Source organism: Rhinolophus sinicus, chromosome 2, assembly GCF_057876585.1.
Source record: "Rhinolophus sinicus isolate RSI-liver-muscle chromosome 2, RSI-T2T, whole genome shotgun sequence".
NCBI lineage: Eukaryota > Metazoa > Chordata > Mammalia > Chiroptera > Rhinolophidae > Rhinolophus > Rhinolophus sinicus.
This window is the reverse complement of record NC_142502.1, coordinates 3,683,580-3,697,647: the sequence shown is the minus strand read 5'-3', so window position 1 is coordinate 3,697,647 and position 14,068 is coordinate 3,683,580.

Below are 14,068 nucleotides of genomic sequence, written 5' to 3'. Positions count from 1 at the left end.
ATTCTCTTGGATACATAGAAAGATCTCAGGTCCACAGAAGGCGGTTCCATTTGCGAGAGTGGGACTAGCCCTGTTTTCCTCCAGGCCTTCAGTCAGGGTGAGAGGTGGCTTTTTTATTTTCAATCCCCAAGAGAAAATTTTCTCCATTTTGATACTTCATAAGGTTCTGACTCTTGAACTGCACAAAAACTTTCCTTTAAACATTTACAGGTTAGCTAGATCGAAAGGGAACAGGAAAAATTCAGAGAAAACTTACAGTAAAACTTACAGCCCCTAATCAGATACTTTCAGAAGACTCTCACTAACCATTTTTAAATGTCTGCTGAAAATGTATTTAACTGCCTCACCCTCTCCTGCATTTTATGTATAAGTGTCAAAACCCAGAACTGTGCTGATTTTTTTCACACAAGTAAAAAGTAGGTTCCTTTTTAATTCTAAATTTTATTTATTACTGAGCAGGAATTGGTAGCAAAGTGTTTAGATCTGCATGAGAATTATGCCTCCAGTAAAGCAGAGAGCCACTAGGCAAAGAAGAGGGAACACGATATCAACAAGGGGGCGGGGCAGATGGCAGACCAACACAGTAGGAACCTGTGATGTGAAGAGTATTGATTTTTCATTGTTCTGCAGTTTCAAATTTAAAAAAATTAATGCTTTTCAATTTTCATTTTAAATTCAAACTTTTAATGGCCATATAAAATAGTGAACATTGCAAATACAATAGAAAGACATCTTAACTAGAGCATTTTAAAGCATTTTTATTTTTGAAAGACAATGCCATGAAACCACGATCTGAGAGAACTGTAGGGTTAAGGCATTGACAGCAAGTCAAGCTTGTGTGGTTCTTATGGACACACTAGTGCAAGAACGTAGTAAACGGTGTGGGGACAGCCTGCCTGCAAGCCGCAGCTTGACTGACTCGAGGATTTCTCTGGATAATACAAGAATCAATTTTAACTCAGAATTAAAAAATAATGTTACAAGTAAGCATAGGATGATTTGCAAAAGGACTTTCATTTCAACACGCATTTATTGGTTATGACTCCAGTTTCTATACTTTCCTGAAAGGAATTTAAACTTGTTTTCCTCAGCCCAGCCTGTTCTGACATGGCACCTCCCAGCCCGTGGGACCTCATGCCGATGTCTCATGCCCAAGGAGTGACAACTGCCTGAGTGGATGAGTGTCTGCAGGTGAGCTGAGCCCTGGTGACTGACCGCAGAGCACAAGTGCTGATGACGAAGGACCAAGCAGATTCCCTGAGGTGGGCTATTTTATTTGCTTTGGGCATCAAAAACCTGTGGTTTCCTATCCTGCAAGGGCTTACTTTGATGAATGTTCATCTTCCAGGGTTTTCATGAAATGGGTGGAAGAGGAATGATGATTAATGAGCACGTTAAACAGCCAAACCTCTTGTTTAGTTTTTCTTTAGGTTAATGTAGTTGCTTTCTAAATTACCTCAATTTCTAAATTGACATTCTTTTTCAATATTCAGCTATCACTTATAAAAGTTCTTACTATATATGCTGGGCACTGTTACAAGTGCTTTGTCTATTATAGTTTACCCCTTACAACAACTGTGAGATCGAGTCTGATACTGTTCCCACGTTACTCATGAGAAAACTGAGGCAGAGAAATCAAGGAGCTAACCTAAGCCATGTTACTAGTAAGACAGGAAGCCAGGATTCGAACCAAAGTCTGGCTCCCAGTCTGTGCTTGCAACCAAAATACTGCACTCAGTGGATGTCGTTATAACTCACTGTGCGCATTCCAGCTTGAGGCCAATGGCATTCTAAGTGGAACCAGGGCTGCAGAAATGTGTGAAGTGAGGTTATCTGGGCCATGTGCTAGCAAAAGAAATTAGGACTGGAAAGATTTCCAGAAAAAGGGTCTGGAAATCTTACTTTATGAGGTGGAAAAATGAAAGAATTTCTAGGCTGAAAAAGAAATTATTTGTAGGGAAGAATAACTTTTTTAAAAAATGTGGATACTAAATTTGTAGAAGTTTTAATCACTTTATTGTAGGTTGTTGTTCATCAGTGCAGTGGTATAATCAAAGAGTAGACATTTTGGGGAGATATATTTCAATTCCACTATTGGAAGCATTTAAAAAAATTTTAATACAGATATATAAGGGAAAAAATTGGGTGATTCTTGGCAGTGGTGAGTTCTCTGCCACTTAAAGTGTTAGGCACACATCAGACACTGATCTACCGTGGTTGTTATACAGAAGATTCTGGCTTTCATTCATTCCCCCCAGCCCCCAGCTCACACTTTGATGTTGCTCCTACAATTGCCAGGTATTCTGCTATGTCCTGGAATAGCGAACACAATTACAAAAGACAAGATCGAGCCCTTTATCAGCTCACACTCTGTAGAAGAGATAAAACCAACTATGTGCAGTGACAGTGTGTAAAATGTGCTGTGGTGGTTCAGGGGGAAGGAATTCAAAATAAATTCCTGAAGGTGGGGATTCTTCCACCTTCAAGGTTCTATCATTCTTGCACTGCAATCTGGGAAAGGATGGTATTGAGGCAGGTTTTCGGGAATATACTAGGAGTCAGGGTCTGTCCCTCTAATTACACAAATGACTACTTATTCTGTGAGGGAAAGACCAGACAGGATGCCAGACGTCGACCAGGTAATGAACCATCTACTGTTTCATTCTCTGTAACATCCTGATGACTTCCCACATTGGGTTTTAAAATAATCTGGAAATGTTTTTCAGTAAGAGTCATGTCCAGAAGTTAGAAACAGGAAGTTTCACTTTAGAAACAATTAAGGGTTATATTTCTGCAGACTGTAATTTGTATATGTTTTAAATACATTTTAATTGATGTGCGTACATAACAAAATTACCTAAATCACATGTGGACAGTTCAACACATTTTCTAATCATTAACACAAGAGCAAAACCAAGAAAGACAACACTGTCAGCACTCCCGGGGCCACTGTAATATCTGCTGAGTCACTGTAAGCGCTTCGCTAGAACCATTTTCCTACGTTCTACCACTGCTGAGTAGTTTTGCCTGCTCGTGGTCTTTGCATAGGAGCATTGTATTTGTAGCTGTTGGGTGTTGTGTTCAGCATGACAGTTCTTGTATATTGTTGCATATTGTGCTACTGTGCTCATTCATACTGTCGTATGGCGTGGTGGTATATTATATAGACATTCCATAATTTATTTATTCATTTTTCTGGAGTTGATGGACATTTGACTCATTTTTAGCTGGGGATCTTTTGAATAGTGCTCCTATGATAATTTTTGCATTGATGCTCATATATAGTCATTTATCTAAAGTATATGCCTGGAAGTATAAATGCTTAAGTTATATGGTACTGAAATATTGAACTTAGGTGCTGAAAAATAGATTTCTAGAGTGATTTTACCTATTCACACTGTCAAACAGTATGACATAATTCTACATGCTCCACACCCTTTCCAACATTTAGTATTATTAGCAGTCTTTCTAAAATTTTAACAATGTGTGGCAATAATATATTTGATACACTAGTGAGGTTGAGCTTTTTTTTTTTCTTATGTGTATTGGCCGTTTGCATAATCTATTTTGAAAAGTGTTTAATTATTTGAGTTCATTTTTCTATTGCAGTCTCTGACTTTGTTTATTGATTTGTAGGAACTTATCTGTGTTCTGGATAACATTCATTTTATGTATTACAAGTGTCTTCCAATTTGTATGTAGCATTTTCATTTTGATAGTGGTGCGTGTCACTTGAATAGAAATTCTTAATTTTAATTTAGGCCAGTTTATCAACTCTTTTCCCAAAGGTAGGTGTTCTAGCTGAGATGTATGCTTACCTAAGACCATGAAGATACAATTCTATGCTACTTTCTAAAAGCTGCTTTTGTTGTTGGTTAACTTTCACCCTTGGATTAACAATCCATCTAGACTTTATGTTTGTATAGTGTGAAGAATGAATCAATATTACTTTTTCTATGTGAATAGCCAATTGGCTGTATATCATTTATCAAAAATGACATCCTTTCCTCATGGAATTATCATGGCACTGTTGTCATAAGTCAAGTACCTAATATGTGTGGGTCTGTTTCTGGGCTCCTGATTATGCTCCACTCATGGGTATGTCTATGCCACACCACCTGATTACTAGACCTGTATTGATTACATAGAATCAGGTCATTGAAAGCACTACCAGACTACACAGAGGACATGCATGTATAGCTTTAATAAAGATAAATGATGTGGTATAGGGTGAGAAGGAATATAGAGAGAGACCAGAGAAGCCCAGATCATCCAGGTACAGCTTAGGGCACATTCTCAGTTGCACAGAATGTATTTTATCTTCAAATTTTGCTTCATCAAATTCCACGCCAAGTTCCTGGTTTTGGGGATCCAAGGTGCAAGGCTATGAAGCAGCGTTTCCCCCTAGTTAGCTGCATCCTGTGCTCAGGTCTACAGGCTGAAATCAAGATGTCCTCAGGTGAGGCTCTGGGTCCTCTCTTAAGCTCACTGCTGTTGGCAGGATTCATTTCCTCAGTTGTAGAACTGAGGTCCCTGTGTTCTTGCTGGCTGTCAGCCAGGGGTGTTATGAGCCTCTAAAGGTGTCCTTGTCTACCAGCAGGTCACAGCACTATGGTTTGCTTTCTTCCAGGAAAGCAGCAGGAGTCTATCACCCTGTTTTCTTCTGTCTTTTAAAGGGCCCATGTGATTGGGTCAGGCCCGCCTGGACAATCTTTGTATCTAAAGGTCAACTGACTTGGGGCTTTAATTTCATCTGCAAAATCCCTTCACAGAAGTACTGAGCTTAAAGTTTGAATAACCAGGGGACAAGAATATTGGGAGGGAGAGGGAAGGCAAGGGGCATCTTTGGGATCTGGCTTACCACACACTACCAAAATGCCAGCCCGTTTTATTGACCTACTAGCGTTTCATCTGGAAGAACACACAAGGTCGGTGTGTTTGCACTTATCTAATTGTCTCTCTGTTATGCTTGTTTCCTCTATTTTTCTAAGTGTTTTTATTAGGTTGCTGAGTTATTTTCTTTCCTTTGGGAATAATATCTCTTCTAAGTAACCGATATGGGCCAACAAGTCTTTTTCTCAGCATTCTCTCATCATCAGAGAGAAATTCTGCTTGTTGTAGGACCCCTAGATCTATGACACGTTTTCCCAGTACTTTCAGAGCATTTCTGCCAATATTGGTGTACCCAATAAACATATTGTTGCAATTGAATGCTTATTGTTTGAATACAATTTGAGTATATATTTTGCACCCCCCCAAAATTGAGTTATCCAAGATATTGTCAGATGGGTAGTCATCACCCCCAAATATGCTTCAGTTTGAGTGTGCCAAAGAGCTTTCGCAGGCACATTCAGCAAATATTAGGGCTATCAGTGGTGGACACGTGAGCCCACCAAGTCACGTGTGCACTCATACAGGTTTCGGTGTTCCAAATATTCTTTACCTTGATTATTGTCTAATACCTAAAACACGTGGAAAAGAGTCTGTGGACTTTAGGACAGAATGTTCAACGACAAGTTTGCAAGCAGGAGATCGTTTATCTTCATCGTATCCAGCCAACTTCCCAGCAGGGCATTTCTTAGGACAGCATTGGCCCAATCGAATTACAGAATACCCACCTCCCTTAGCCTTTTGCCCAGACTGGATTATTAACACCACAGTGGGCATGGCTTCCACTTTTTCCAGTCCTTGAGAGTCTGCAGTTAACCTCCAGGACCCCTCAGCTTTTCTCCCAGTCCATGCTCAACTGTTAAATGAGGAATTTGCAGGTACTAATACACCTACATCTGTCCTTAGTTAAAATAAAAATTTCTTCATGATCCCAGGTGTCCTATCTTGCTTTAAATTAGCCTCTCAAGATAGTTTAGAGGACCCCATAGTCTGACCAATTAAAGCATGTTAAAGAGGAGATTTCCACAACATCCTGTTTTCCCTGGTGGTTTGTGTAAAGGAAAAGTTCTTAATTCAAGCATCGTATCTATTCCTATAGTGCGTTCTAGTAGGGAGGGTGCAACTCCATACACTCCTAACTTCATAAAGTCCTCTTTGGCTTTTCATTGGAAGACTTTGGTATTATGGTCCGTTCTGAGAAATCCCAACAAAGTTTCTTACTACCCCTGGTCACTGTCCCCAAACCAAGGCAAACGGTCTCTTTTGGGAGTTATCCCAAGAAATCCTGTCATCATTTCACTCAAAGTCGTAATCCTCCCCTTTACCTCACACCTGTTGTAATCAACACTGAATTTAAAAGGGTTACAGATTGATTTTTGTGTCGGCATTAGGCTTTTTAGTTCGTTAAGGCTAATATAAACTGAGCACACAAATCTGTCACAGTCTCTTTTTACATTTTGGGCTGTTGATAGTGCCAGTAAGAATATAAAGACATTCTTTTCTTATTAGGGTGGAGGAAGTCATTGTAAACTATTAGTATTACCTTACCAATAAGAATAACCTGGACGATTTACACAATCTTATTTTATTAAAACCTGTAAGAGAGCCAAAGATACACAGATACAAAGAAAAAATAAAATATAAAACCAAGATCCAGAAAGCGATGACCTTTCATAAAAGAGAAGCTCTGTTGTTAGGTACAAACACACTAGTTATTATGTCAGCGTGGAGAATCTCCTCGTTTGTCATTACGCAATATCCTCCTTTATCTCCAATAATCTTTCTTGTCTTGAGTTTCACTTTCTTTGAGACATTCTTTGGTTAAAGATTTCATGATATATCTTATTCCATGCTTTTACTTTTAAACTTCGTAAAGAAAGTAGGTTTCATATAGAAAACATCTATGTTGGTGTTAGTTTTTTATACAATCTAGCAATCCTTGTATTTCAAATGGTTTGTTTAGACCATTCACACTTAAAATTATGATTGATATAGTTAGAATACAATTTACTCTGTATACCTATTATCTATTTGTTCTTTAATTTTTTCTATTTCAGCTTTATTTGTGTCTAATTGAGTAGTTTTATGAATATATTTTCTCTTCTCAATAGAAGAGATAATTGACTTATTATTTTTAAATATTAAAAATAATCATTTCAGCAGTTTCCCTAGGGCTTACAATAGGCATTTGTAAATAAATGAAGTCCACCACTAAATAATATTCTAGTCTCAGATGTAACACAAATATCTTATAATCGCATCTTCCTTGTATCTCACGTCCATCCCTATGTCACCGTTACACATTTCAGTTTTACATGTGGTATAAACGTGTAACACTTTAATATTAATATTGCTTTAAATAGTTCGTTCCCTTTTAGAACAATTAAAATAAAAAATTTTTGTGTCTTCTTTTAGTTGCTTTCTGATACTTTTCTCTTTGACAATCCAAGTTTCTGAAATATATCATATTCCTTCTACTTGTAAAACTATTGCTGACATGTCTTATAAGACATATTTGACAAGTTCTGCGGTCTTCAATTTTTCTTTGCTAAAGTATTTATGTGTCCACTTTTGAAGGATATTGTCTCTGGATATAGAATCCTGGGTTGACAGTTTCTTTTGTTGTTAGCACTTTGAAGATGCCCTCCCATTGTCTTCTTACTTGCATAGTTTCCGACTAAAGCCTTTCAATTATCCTCTGTACATAATGTTCCCCTTTCTGCTGCTTCACTCGTCTGGCTCCGTTAAAGTTTTTCTCTTTCTCTTTGGTTTTCAGCAGTTTGGATATGATATGCCTACTTGTGAACATTTTGCAATTTACCTAACTTTGTGTTCTCTTAGTTTCTTGGATCTACGGTTTATTGTTTATCACTCATTTCAGAAGACTCTAGCCATTATATCTTCATATATTCCTTCTCTTCTTTTTCTCCTGCTGGAATTCCTATTTCTAGTACATGGATATGAGTTTGTTTGTTTGTTTGTGTTTGAATTTTAGTTTTGGTAATTTCTATTCACCTGTCTTCAAGCTCACTCATTTTGTCCTAGTCCATGTGGAATCTAATGAAGAACTAGATGAAGACAGTCTTCATTTCTACTACTCTGTTTCTGACTTCCAGCATTTCAATATGATTTTATCTTTAGTTTCAATCACTGCTGAAATTAACCACCTGATCTTGTATCTTGTCTACCCTTTCCATTAGTCTTTAACAAAATAGTTTTTAAAATCCCTGTCTGATATTTCCAATATTTGTGTCATTTTTGTCTGTTTCTGATTTCCTTTTGTTTCCTGATTATGTTTTTATTACCTATTTGAATCTTCATAATAATTGATTTTAAGGTTGTCATATTTTATATGACAGAAGATAATGAGGTGAAATATTTTTTATGCATGAAAATGTTTTTCCTTCTATTGTTTTTAAAGTCACCAAATATTAATACTTTTAGTATTCATCCTGTAGTTCTACACTTTCACATGTGACTCTTTTTTTTCAGTCCGAATAACTCCTTTTGGTATTTATTACAGTATAGTTCTGCTATCAATAACTTATCTCAGCTTTTGTTTTCCTGATAGTATATTTTTCTTTCAGTTTTGAAAAATAATTTTTCTGGATGAAAAATATATACACATACAGTTGATTCTCATTATTCATATGTACTATATTTGCATATTTACTTACTTGCTGAAATTTATGTGTAACCAAAAGTGATACTCAGACTGTTTTCACAGTCATTCACGGACGTGTGTAGGATGACAAAAAACTTGAGTCACCTGGAGTACATGTTCCCAGCTGAGGTCACACAAGGCAATGGTTTGCCTTCTTGTTTCAGCTTATACACAGTAAACAAGCAGCCTTTTTGTGGTCTATTTAGTGCCATTGTTTTGCATTTTTTGTGCACTTTGTTGGTGATTTCGTTATTTATATTGTCCTCCCAATCATAGTGCTGATGGACTGACGAGTGTTCCTGAGTTAGTGTTCCTAAGAAGGCTGTGATGTTTCTTATAGGAAAACACATGTGGTAGAGAAGCTTCTTTCAAGTTTGAGTTATATGGTGTTATTGACCATGAGTTCAATGTTAACTAAGTTGTATTTACACAGAAATATACATAAAACAAGATTATGGCTTGTTCAGTTGACAAAAACATTATGACCCGATGTTTGACGGAAATTAACCTTGCGTTTCCCCCCAGAGAAGCAGTTCAGTAGTTCAGTATTTCACTAGTTCAGTGTAGATGGCAGCTTTCCGGAACGACCTCAAATAGTGAGAATAAAATGTACGTATGCCGTTATATGTGTGTGAATGTGTGTGTGTATTCCTAGCTTTTTTGTTATTCTTAATAGTTGTATTTACTTACTTTTCTCTGCTCTGTTACTATCAGAAGCAGAAGTTTCCTGTCTTTTTAACTTATTTATTTGTTTTTTAGTAGTTCTGAAGTGAATCAGGCAGTATAGTATAAATGGCATGAAGAGAAGGTGACCAGAATTTGTTAGAGACCATTTACTAAGTACTAGCTAACAATATTAGTTATTTAATTTTTAGAATAGTTCTGTCCTATAGTCTTATTTTATTAATTATTAAATTGAGGCTCAAGGAGATTAACCAAGTTGCTGGAGCCTAGATTTGAACCTAAGTCTGTTGGCTTCACAGCCAATACACTTAGTTTGATTGTCACTTCATTCATTGATTCAGTTTTCTCATCTAAAAAAATAATTGCTAATAATCCTACATGAACAAGAAATGTCGTGAGTGTGAATTAAAGGATGTCAGTGTGTCAGAGACACACAGTAATTGCAAAACAGTGCTTGTCAGATCAGATCTGTCATAGCTCCTCTTTAAAATACATTTAGCCTAGGAAAATAGCGCAAAATTTCAGAAAAAGTATCTACAATGTGTATTAATGAAGATCCGTGGTAGCTGGAAAATCAATATACAACACACTTTTTCACTGTGATGTGTTGTGATGGTTTTATTTCTAATATCACATGGAGGACTGTTATTTTAGTGCTTATCAGGGTTGTCGGAAAGGCCCTTTGGGAGTGTTAATGCTTAAGTTTCTTCATTAACGAGGAAGATGAAAATCTGCCACTGGGCACTAGACACATTTTAACAAATCACTCAAGAGGATAAGGTCACTTCTCCGATTTTCTTCTCGAACACTTGGGTGTTTCAATGTGATGACTTGAGGGAAATGTCTACAGCACTCATCAAAACTAAGGCCTTGCTGATACAAGTTAGCCCAACAGTGCCTCAGAAAGAAATGTAAAAGCCCTATCATTTATTCAGTCTTAACATCAGGGGATCCTTGTACATGCTCCGGAGACACCTCAAGTCATCCTGCCAAAATAGCTTGTCATGTATTAAATTAATGATCTCCCCTCTAACCCAGTGCCTTCTCCTGCCGTTTCTGTCATAGCTAGAATTACTAATCACCCAGGCTAAAAACTTAGAAGTGATTTTGAACCACCCCTCCCCCCTTTTGCCTCATCTGTATTACTGAACAATGGTAAGTCTGTATATTTTTTTTCTCAGTGTCCCATGTGCATTTAACTCCACCAAGTCCATATTAAGGAGGCCCTTAGCCACCTGGACCATCCTTTCTTCCCTGCATTACTATCTTCATGCCTTTGGCTCGGCTCTTCCTTAAATCCAACCTCCAAACTCTATTGCATGCTCCTTCTGAAGCATAAATGGCTGTGGCACTCCACTGCTGGCACCTTTTATTACCCATAGCGGACTACCTGGCCCATTGTAGTCACACAGTAAGGATTTGCTCAATAGTGTATTGAACTGATAGATGTCAATAACTGCATTTCAGCCATGCCAACTCTCTCAGCTCCATCTAGTAATGAAAGTATGAGTCTATTCCTGAACTTAATTGAAAACTTAAGGATGGAGATCTAGATTTGATTGTCATCAATTTATAGGTGGAAGTTAAGGCCATGGTATTGGCTGTGATTGATTAAGAAGCTAGAAACGCTTCTATAAAAAGGAGACATCCATCACCAGACACTAAATTGTCTCCTACTTGATTATAAGATTATAATTTTACAATGCTTTATAATTCACAGAAAAATGGCATATATATTAATTCACTTGAACCCTGTGATGTAGGCTTCATGTTATATTTAATGCAAGGTAGTCCCAGAAAGATTTAGTGAGTTATCTCAGATATTATGGCCAAAAATTGGAAAAACCTTCACTTGATTTTCTAATTGAAGAAATCTTTTCAGTAGATGGCATTGCCTTTACTGTCTGAATGTTGACTGTGTTGACCTTTGCATTAGTTGGCCATACTTGGAGACATTTCTGTGTGCCTGGCATTGTGCTTGGATGTGTATTACAAAGATGAGCATGACCCTGCTGTTCCAGAATTAATGTAAAGACAGAATATAAGTAACCAAACATAAATGATGTGCCAAGTGCCATTATGGAGGTGCAGAGAGAAGATTGCAAAGTCCAGAAAGGTTCTGCTGGTGATGAAGAGAGGGAGCCTCATGAGGGAAGGCAAAGCATTGTCTCTCCACTGATGAACTAAGAGTTCGCAATTTCCTTCTCCTTCCACATGCATCATTCCTACAACAAACCTGGTCTGAGCGAGCATGAGTCTGGTGCTGTTCTAGGTGCTGACAAAAGGCAGCAACTAAATAGTATTTCTGCTCTCATGGAGCTTAGATTCTAGTGAGTTGGGGGGAAAATGAATAAAATGTCAGATGGTGGTAAGTGATAAAAGTCAATATAAAGTATGAAAATAAGACAAGGAAGGTAGGAAGAAGCACTTATGATTTTAAATGGAGTCTTCACAAAAGGTCTCCCCAAAATACGACATTTTGGCAAATAATCTGTGTTAGGTTTCCATTGCTGCTGTAACAAGTTAGCACAAACTTTTGGCCTAAAACAACAAAATTTATTATCTTACAGGTCTAGAAGTCAGAAGTCCAAAATCAGTTTTAATGAGCTAACAACTCAAGGTCTGGGCTGGGCTCTGTTCCTCTTGGAAGCTTAAGGAAGAATCCATTCCTTGACCTTTTCTAGACTCTGGAGGCTGCCTGCAGTCCTTAGTATGTGGACCACGTCCCTCCATCTTCGAGGGCAGTACATAGCTTCTTCGAATCTCTCTGACATTTGCTTCCATGGTCGCACATCCTTCTCTGATTCCAATGCCTTCCTCCTCCCCTGTAAGGATCCTTGTGACTAGATTAGGCTCATCTATATAATCCAGGAGAATGTCCTCATCTCAGAATGCTTAGGTAGCTCCTATCTGCAAAGTCTCTTTGCCATTGAGGGAACATGTCCACAAAATCCAGTGAGTGAGACATGGGCATCTATGGAGGGCCATCATTCTGCCTACCGCATGCATGAAGGAAGTGTAAGGGCACTGCATGCAGGGCACGTGGGGCATGCAGCCTCGGCAGGTGGGATCACGAGGCAGGGCTGCATCGGACCTCCAAGGTATAGCAAGCAGTTGTGGATGGTACAGCGTGAGCAAAAGGGAGAGAGTTAGGATATGAAGCTGGAGAGGTATCATGGGGCCCGGTGATACCAAGAAATCAAATGGCATGCTCAAAATTATGTTTGTTTTAATTAAGAATTTATTTTTTAGAGCAGTTTAAGGTTCACAGCAAAATTAAAAGAAATGTAGAAAGATTCCCCATATGCCCTTATGCATAGCCTCCTCCATTATCAACAGCTCCCACCAGAGTGGTACATTTGTTATAATTGATACATCTATATCGACTCATCATAATTATTCAAGGTCTATAGTTTCCATTAAGGTTCACTCTTGTTGTCCATCCTATGCATTTGAACAAATGGATAATGATATATATCCATCATTTTTGTGTTATACAAAGTATTTTCACTGCCCTAAAAGTCATCTGTGCTTTGCCTATTTTTCCTTCTTTCTACTTCCCAACTCCTGGAAACCAATAATTTTTCTTTTTGCTGTTGCCATAGATTTGTCTTTTCCAGAATGTCAAATAATTGTAATTATATAATATGTAGCCTTTACACATTGACTTCTTTCACTTAGTAATATGCATTTAAGTTTCTTCCATGTCTAGTCATGGTTTGATAGCTCATTTCTTTTCAGAATTGACTAATATTTTATTGTCTGGATGTATCAGTTTATTTATCCATTCACCTACTGAAGGACATCTTGGTTTCAGTCTATGACTTGTCACCTCATTCTCTTGACATCGTCTTTCATACACAGAGTATATGTTTTTAATTTTAATGAAGTCCACCTCATCGTTCCCTTCATGGATCATGCCTTTGGTATTATATGTGTATCTAGAAAGTCATTGCAATACCCAAGGTCACGTAGGTTTTGTCTTATCTTCTAGAAGTTTCATAGTTTTGCATTTTATATTTGTGATGTGATCCATTTTGAGTTGATTTTTGTAAAGGGTGTAGGTCTGTGTCTATTTATTTGCTTATTTATTTATTTGCATGTAGATATATAGTTGTTACAGTAACATTTGTTGAAAATACTATCTTTGCTCTGTTTTATTGTCTTTGCTCCCTTGTCAAAGATCAGTTGACTATATTTATGAGAGTCTATTTCTGGGTTCTCTATTCTGTTCTGCTTACCTATCTGTCTATTTTTTCACCAGGCTATACTGACTTGTTTACTTCCTTTATAGTAAGTCTTAAAGTAAGGTAGGGTCAATCTTCCAATGTTATTCTTTTTCAATGTTGTTTTGGCTATTCTGATTTTTTTGCCTGTCCATATCAACTTTAAAATCAACTTGTCAATATTTATAAAATAACTTGCTGGGATTTTAATTGGGATTGAATTGGAGCTATAGATCAAGTCAGGAAGAACTGAAATTTTGACAATATTGCGTAATCCTATCCATGAAAATGGAATGACCCTTTTTTTATTTTTAGTTTCTATTTGACTTGTCTATTAGAGTTTTGTAGTTTCCTTCACATAAATCGTGTCCATGTTTTGTTAGATTTATACCGAAGTATTTCATGTGGTGGTGGTGGGGGGGTGTACTAACATAAATGGTGTTGGGCTTCTAATTTCAAATTCTACTTGTGCTTTGATGGTACATTACATAGAAAAACAGTTGACTTTATATCTTAACCTTACATCCTGCAACCTTGCTATAATCGCTTATTAGATCCAGGAGGGTTTTTTTGTTTGTTTGTTTTGTCAATTCTTTTTGATTTT